The sequence below is a fragment of the Phaethon lepturus genome, unplaced genomic scaffold (genome assembly GCF_000687285.1).
Source record: "Phaethon lepturus isolate BGI_N335 unplaced genomic scaffold, ASM68728v1 scaffold5354, whole genome shotgun sequence".
In the NCBI taxonomy this organism is placed as follows: domain Eukaryota; kingdom Metazoa; phylum Chordata; class Aves; order Phaethontiformes; family Phaethontidae; genus Phaethon; species Phaethon lepturus.
Genome location: NW_010532544.1, coordinates 20,354 through 28,868, shown reverse-complemented (window position 1 = coordinate 28,868; position 8,515 = coordinate 20,354).

Below are 8,515 nucleotides of genomic sequence, written 5' to 3'. Positions count from 1 at the left end.
TTTGCTGGCAAACCCTGTGAGGGACCCAGTGAGGGACCCAGGGGGGAGCAGTCTGTTCCTGAAGGACAGCACCCCATGGGAGGGACCCAGGCTGGAGCAGTTCATGAAGAACTGCAGCCCATGGGAAGGACTCACGTTAGAGAAGTTCGTGGAGGACTGTCTCCTGTGGGAGGGACCCCATGCTGGAGCAGGGGAAGTGTATGAGGAGTCCTCTCCTTGAAGAGGAAGGAGGAGCAGAAACAACATGTGGTGAACTGACCACAATCCCCATTCCCTGTCCCCCTGTGCCACTTGAGGGGAGGAGATAGAGAAAGTTGGGAGTGAAGCTGAGCCCGGGAAGAAGGGAGGGGTGGGGGAAGGTGTTTTAAGATTCAGTTTTAGTTCTCATTATCACTACTCTGATTTGAATCATAAGAAATTAAATTAATTTTTTTCCCCAAGCCACGTCTGTTTTGTCTGTGACGGTGATTGCTGACTGATCTCTTCCTGTCCTTATGTCAAACCACAAGTGCCTCATTACACTTTTCTCTCCCCTGTTCAGCTGAGGATGAGCATGATAGAGTAGCTTTAGTGGCATCTGGTGTCCAGCCAAGATGAGCCCACCACAGCCTTACAGTCTGGGGCTTTGGGAAAAATTATCTTGGTTATTTTGTGTTTCTAGAGAGTTTTGTTAAAAAGCATGGAGTTCTGTTTATTCTTAAATCATGATGTTCCTCAGGAAATTAGGAGTTACTGGCGACTGAAAGTCTTTGGCAGTTTGATACAGCCACATTGTTAAAAGCTGATGGAGACTTTCAGGAGTAATGTTAGATTAAGGAATAGTGTAGTGCTAAAATCTACTCAAACGTAGCAAAGCTTAAATATGTGTATTAAATGTATATAGGACTTAAAGGCAGCAGCCTAGTAACTAATATTCAGGGGATGCTTATCTGTAACATCTTATTAGTGTCATCTTAGTATATTCAGAATTAAAACACTTTCTAGAGAGATTAATTTTGGATAAAATGCACAGCTTTCAGCTCTCAATTGCTCTGTATTATTGGGAAGATATTTACTATACCTTTCTAAAGAAGTGTGCACATGATCATAATGTCCTGATGAGAGTTTTCATTGTTGTTAGTCAGAAGGCTTGCCCTACTTAAATAATCTCGAGTAATAAAACTAGCGAGTTTTCCTCAAACTCTGTCATGACATTCTGACTCCTTCCCTACTCAAGAACTATGACAGGTTTCAAACAAGGTACTGAATGCTAGAAAAAGGGTAAGGACATTTTTTAGAAACTATTACAAAATTAATATGAAAATGAAATTAGTGCAATAAACCCAAATGTTGCTAAATATAGCAAACACTTAAAATTGTACAATATACTTGCATTATTTTAATTAAATCAATGCATTTGTCTAAACGGTGACAACTGGTTATTCTTTTTTCTATGTAATGGGTCATTTTCTACTTTTTTTTTTTGCAACCATTGATTAAAAATTCTGACTCTCACAAATGTTGCTGGAAGTAGGATGAGCTTATTTATAGCTGATAGTTTTGGGAACTCTTCATTTATTGATAGCCAAAGTTGGCCAGAACCCTTGTTTCGTTCAAGGGCAGTTCCCTATTTTTAGTACATGACAATTAAATTAGGTTTCTTGTATGTTACTAGACGCACTGTAGAAGCTACAGCTTCTTTCTTAAGTGGTCTAAACCTGCATATTTCTGTTCTGAAAAATAATTCTGTAGTTTATTTGCAAGTACTTGCAGATTCTTTGTTTCAGATTGCCAGCGTTACCTGTGTTATTACGAGTTTTATTTATGAAATTGCTGAACTCAAAAAAATATTTAATATTTTCTGTAAATGAGAAATCCTGCTTCAGTGCTTTCATAGAACAATTGTTCTTTGAGATTAAATGTGAATCTTGGCCTAGGCTAATACAGCTTATACAGCTAATGTGCACTGTCTGCTAGATGCAATGATTTTATTAACCATAACTAATTACTAAAGGAGTCATAGAATCATAGAATAGTTTGGGTTGGAAGGAACCTTTTAAAGGTCATCTAGTCCAACCCCCCTGCAGTGAGCAGGGACATCTTCAACTATATCAGGTTGCTCAGAGCCCCTTCCAACCTGACCTTGAATCTTCCAGGGATGGGCCATCTACCACCTCTCTGGGCAGCATGTCCCAGTGGTTCACCACCCTCATTGGGAAACATTTCTTCCTTATGTCTAGTTGAAATCTACACTCTTTTAGTTTAAAACCATTACCCCTTGTCCTATCGCTACAGGCCCTGCTAAGAAGACTGTCCCCATCTTTCTTATAAGCCCCCTTGAAGTACTGAAAGGCTGCAATAAGATCTCTCTGGTGCCTTCTCTTCTGCAGGCTGAACATCCCCAACTCTCTCAGCCTGTTTTCACAGGAGAGGTGTTCCATTGGTTGGATCATTTTGGTGGCCTTCTTCTGGACCTGCTCCAACAGGTCCATGTCTTTCCTTTGCTGAGGGGTCCAGAGCTGGATGCAGGACTCCAGGTGGGGTCTCACCAGAGCAGAGTAGAGGGGCAGAATCACCTCCCTCAGCCTGCTGGCCACGCTTCTTTTGGTGCAGCCCAGGGTACAGTTGGCCTTCAAGACAGTTAATTCAGAACTGACATCCTGTCTTTCCAGGTGACACGAACTTTCCCAATGACTCTTCTGTGAAGAAGAGAGTTCATTTTACACCATGCTGAATAAAGCATGAATTTTGTCATCAACTTCTGACGATGCTGATGGCATACACCATTTTACTTAAAGTCAGTGCAATTCGTGCGCATAGTTTTTGATGATGAATTCAGTAGAGCATGGAATAGTGAAGTCATAAAGTACCAGAGACAGTTTTATTTAACCCATTAATGAATCCTTGATTCTGGTGTTGTTGGTGCTAATAGCAACACAACTCATCCAGTCAGTATTACAACTTCAAAAAGATATTCTCCCATGGTTAACTAAGCTATTGCCAAATGAATATCAGAAATATATTTTCCAAGTCTATAAGAATTTCACCAATGATATAGCTGGACTTGTCTACATGCACAGAAGACTTTATTTTCTTTTCTTTCAGATCCATTTGTTTAAAAAAAAAAATCAATTGTGATACTGTACATATACATGCAACGATGTGGTTAACCAGTGGTGTTATAGAGTGTTTGCTGCTTTGAGTTCCTAAGGCTACTGATGCTGCCTCCCATGTTTGTACGAGGGTGCATTAGCTGCATGGCCTTGCAGCCCTTACGTCTGGGGGGAAACTTCGTGCTTCAGGGACACTTATTAGATGTCCTGTTTATTGTCTCTTATGAATGCAGTAGTCTTAAAAATAATGGCAGCTGACATATATGGATGGTTGTATGCCTCTTAAAAACTATTCTATATAGACTTTACCATGATACTTTTTTGTTTTAGCTCTACATGGTTTCAAAAACTTTCCCAAAGTTATTTCAGGATCAGGTTAATAAGAAGTAAGACAGCAATCATACCCCTACAACCTTTCCTTTGTGACTTGTAATAGTGTACAGACAGGTTCTTAAGGGTAAGTGGACCTGGCTTAGTCTTTTGTTTTATTGCATTTGAGATCAGTCTTAAATGCTAAAATGGGTTATGTTTTTCTCAAAGGGGATGGTTTATGCTTCCTTCAAAAGCATTTGGGGGAGATGCTCCAGATTCAGAATGAATCAGTTGTAATCTTGAGGCCTAATGAAACAATATTTTGAAGGATATCAGAGTTAATTATGAAGAATATAATGGTATTGAATGGATGAGAAGCATACAGTTATTTAGAACTGTGAGGTAATGCAGTATTTGAGGCATTTGTTTAGTTGTATGTAAATCTGTTAAGTGTTTCAGGTGCTTGAGCATACACCTGTTGCCAATTTAAAAACCTCACAGAATTACATCTTGTGCCCAGCTGCTGTTTCAGAGGATGTGGACATTTCATAGGACCTGTGTCACATCTACTGGGCCATGCACATACCTTTGATATTATAAAGGGTCTCAAATACCACCAGGCACTGTGCTTAGAGACTAAATCCCACCCAGGTACCTACCATAAAGGAAACTTGAATCTTCCTGTGTGATTCAGGCACAGGTCTTCGGAAATGTTTTCACATTATTGGTTTTCTATCCAAGATCACAGCTGGTTGTGGAGAGAAAAATGTCAGCGCCGAAATGCCTTGAAGGAAATGGGCTCTGGGCTTTGTAGGGTACTTCTCTGTCTATAAGTATAGTAGTGTCTGTTTACATGTGTGTTGTAAACATAACCACAGTAGATGGGTGGGGTACTCTCATATTAAATTGCATAGGTATGAGTCCATAGAGTTCTTGGGGGCAGTGTTCAGAATGCAGATTTTCCTGTACAGATTCCCTGGTAACATGTCTGGAATGCGTGTTAGGGATCAAGATGAGAATAGGAGACCTTCCAAGAAATAATCTGTCAAATTTAGTCTGTAATGGAGCTGAAGACTTTGTTTCTGCTTTCCAGTCTTGTTTCTAGTTGTTTAGGAGCTTGACTTTGGACCTGGCTAAAAGCAGCCTTCATGTTCATTACTTCTTAAGATTAATCTAGGCAAGGTAGGCAAACTTCGGAAGTATGTGTAGGGTTTGTATCTCCAATTATGCTTTAGGAACCAAGATTAGAACCACCCTACCGCCTCCTAAGGTTCAAGGGCAGGTATGATTTCTGAGTTTTTGGGAATGGTTTTCTCCAGCAGGCTTGGACTGGTGCTGTTTTCACAAGAAGCAGTGACAAAAAGACATTCTTCAGGCCTCAGCTCTAGGGGGTCAAATCCTCCAGACTATCCCAAGGTGTATTTGTAGGACTGAATGTTTTAGTGTTGTGACAGTGGAGATGGAAGGAGAGGGGAGAGATAGCGTTAGAGAGGAAGGAAATGAAGCATATTCTGTTTCTTGAGCACAGTTTTCAAGCAAATTTGCTGATAATGAACAGAAGCTGTAGGGTACCTTTACTGTTTTTGTAGCATCCGCTGAAGGTTTATTTAAATGAAGTTACATTTGTCCCTTCTCTTAAGCAAACCCACGCTAGTCAAGCATGATTTGAAATACTTTAAAAATTAGCTATTTCATTCTATGGAGGATTCCAAAGCAGAATTAACCAAATTATGAATAAGATGTACCTACAGTATGACTTCAGTATCGTAATTGTAGTAATTGGATGCACAGTTTGCAATTTTGCACTTTCAGGTATGCATCTGTTAAATAAATGTCTCCTTTGGTCTTACTCATGCTGCTGAAGAAGCTGGAAGGTGAAGTAGCATTGCTTTCCTTCTGGTAGTCCCATTTCTCTTCAATAATCCTTTGGACTTTGTTTTCTCCTGTGTACCAAACATAAGAAACATTTCTCAAGAGAAAATAAAAAGCAGAACATGATCTCAGTTGTACACCAAGCTCATGAACCAGGTGTAACTTATCTTGTCTTTTGAAAGCTAATTATTCAGTTAATTTTACTTGCTTCCTGAGCTTTGGATATCCCAACAGTAAGCTTCAATTATATGCATTGGTATTTCAATTAATTAAAGATATTTTGTATTATCCAAAAGTGACTTTCTTATTATAGCTTTATTATTAAAAAAGTTAATAAAAAAGTAAATTAATATTGTTGCCCTGCCAAAGTAGACCTCCAGTTTATTAACTTCAGTGGTATTTATCTGAGTCATTACCTCTTCTGCTCATGGGATGTTACTAGCTAATTCCAATAAGACGTTTAGATTTTTGTCATATGTCATAGTGGTTTGTATCCAGGCATAGGTGTGTGTTATGCATGAGATGTACCTGACTGCACACTGAAACCGAGTTTCATAAAGGTGCATAAGTTAGTTGCATAAAGTTGCTTGCACAGGTTTATATAGGTAGGTGACTTTCTTATTATAGCTTTATTATTAAAAAAGTTAATAAAAAAGTAAATTAATATTGTTGCCCTGCCAAAGTAGACCTCCAGTTTATTAACTTCAGTGGTATTTATCTGAGTCATTACCTCTTCTGCTCATGGGATGTTACTAGCTAATTCCAATAAGACGTTTAGATTTTTGTCATATGTCATAGTGGTTTGTATCCAGGCATAGGTGTGTGTTATGCATGAGATGTACCTGACTGCACACTGAAACCGATACTGTTCTTGATAATTCCTCACATTAATCTGCCTTAGTTGCATAAAGGTGCTTGCACAGGTTTGTATAGGTAGTATTTAACAAATCTTTCCATAAGAGCTGTAATGTGATGATTTTTATCTCTTGCCCAATTAAGTTACACTTAAATGCTTCTCATATAATACCATTAACTGTATCTTTGCAAGAACATTTTTCAATATGATTATTTTTTCTTTCTTGCTTTTTTTTCTTGGGTGACTGAAGGATTTTGACATGCAGATGCATCCATTCTCTCCCTTTATGTAATATAAGGTCAGTTCACTCTTCCAGATCAGTTTCACTAATGTTTTGAAGTGCTACGGGAGACCACCTTCTGATGTTCTGAAAGGGCTGATGTACCTGTAAACTGTTCTCCTGGGAGAAGGCGAGGGTGTGGATGACCAAGAAAGAACTAATGGCTTAGAAGCAGTGCTAGAATGGGAAAACTTGTTTTGGTAAGCTTTTCTTGTGGCCACTTTAAGACCTTTTGTGATCTTTGGTATGGTAATCAACCCTGGAAGTACAAGTAAGCCCCGTTGGTGGGAAGATTCTGAGCCTGCTCAAAACCAAGAGAGGAGCATACCAGAGATGGAAAAGCGGACAAAGGCTTTATCCTTGTGTGTGCTTGTAGATTCAACCTTGGGCTGCTGTTCACTACAGGAATGTGTTATGAAGACTTTCTTACTACCATCTGAACATGTGCTCTGGCATGGTCTTATCACAGTAGCTATGCAATTGTGTATGTATTATGACAGCAGTTATTTTTGCTAGAGTGCATCTTGCATCCTTTCAGCCATCCTTGGTGAGATGCAACATGCGTTACTTAGCTGTTTGTCTTAACTCAAAGGTTTTTTCTCTCTCACACTTAACTGTTGTTTTTCATCCTCCCTTTTACTTCCTTTAGGCACATATATCCGTATTTATCTTCCACGCACCTGCTTTTTCTTTAGTGACAAACTTTTCTGGAATGGACTAAGATGAACTCCTTGGGGTTGTTTTCAGTCTCTGTTGACAGCACAGCGTGAAAGTGAGAGGCATAGAGATTCCTCTATGAAGCTAAAGCAAAACAAAACACACACCACACCCCTCCCCACCCCCGTCTTGTATTTGTGGCTCATGCCTGGTGTTTAAATGAACATACATGTTACGTATGTTGGAGATTTGCTTATAGTACATCTCCACATATAAGGCAAGTCTTTAAGTCTCTATTGCTTGGGATGCAGTTTGTCTCATGCTGCAGGGAATGAAAAAGTTAAGGTGATGGGGTGTAAAAATGTAGACATTTCTCAATCTAAAAATTGAACTACGTCTTATGCTTTTGGAAAAGAAAGGCGAGTTATTTTGAAAAAAGGGTTGGTTTAAAATTTTTTTTTTTAGAAATGATAGCTATCCTTATTAATGATCTCAGAGCACATCTAAAATGAACATGTTATTGGGCCAAGCCACATGTTTGGCATCACACCAAAACAGTATTGGCCATAATAACAGGAAACACCTCTCCAGCTGACGCTAGCAGGGCCAGTGTTAGGCAGCTGGTGTTTAATCCTGTGTGCATGGCTAAGATTGTGAGAGAGAATCTGGAAAGACTTAATACTCTGTTGAATGCATGGCTTGCAATTCCATTGTTTGTTTTTTAGGGTGTTTGGTTTTTGTATACAATTAAGATCCTGAAACTGTCTTTTATATGAATGATAGCGCACAGAGGCATTGTTATGCCTCCTCATTATGCTGAAGCATTTGTCTGAATTCTGGTATTTGCTGGATGAATACTGCATGTCAGGCAGCCGCTACTTCTTCCTGACTACATATTCCTTAATCTTGACAACTCCCTTTCAAAGATTGATCTCCAGTCAAGACTGGGTCAGCAATATTCGACCCAGACAACTTGAGAGGATTTCGCTGTGATGTCTGAGCCTTTTGCAGAAAATTAGAGGTCTGAAAGTGTACAGTTGTTACTACATCAGGTAGCACTGCTTATAAAGGTGCAAAATATGAAGTTGGAAAATATTAATATTGTAGTATCTTGCTTTGGCCTACTGCTTATGATTAATGTCCCAGACATTATTAAACCACTATTATCCCTGACTGTGAACTTTGATGCTAGGTGCTGTATCTCTACTCTTTGCATCAAACATGCTTAGATAAAAAGTTTAAGTGAACCTAATACAAATGTCCCTGTTGTAAAATAGCTTTTTTGTCTAATGCTTTTATTTATTTCTTTAAAATGGCAGTGGGAAATACCCACCAAATAGAATGTGGGGTTTTTTAAAAAATATTGAGGCTTATTTGTAAATAAAATATGAAGTTTACTTTTGTGTCAGTGAAGCTGCTGAGGTTAATTGTAGCAATTCTAAAATG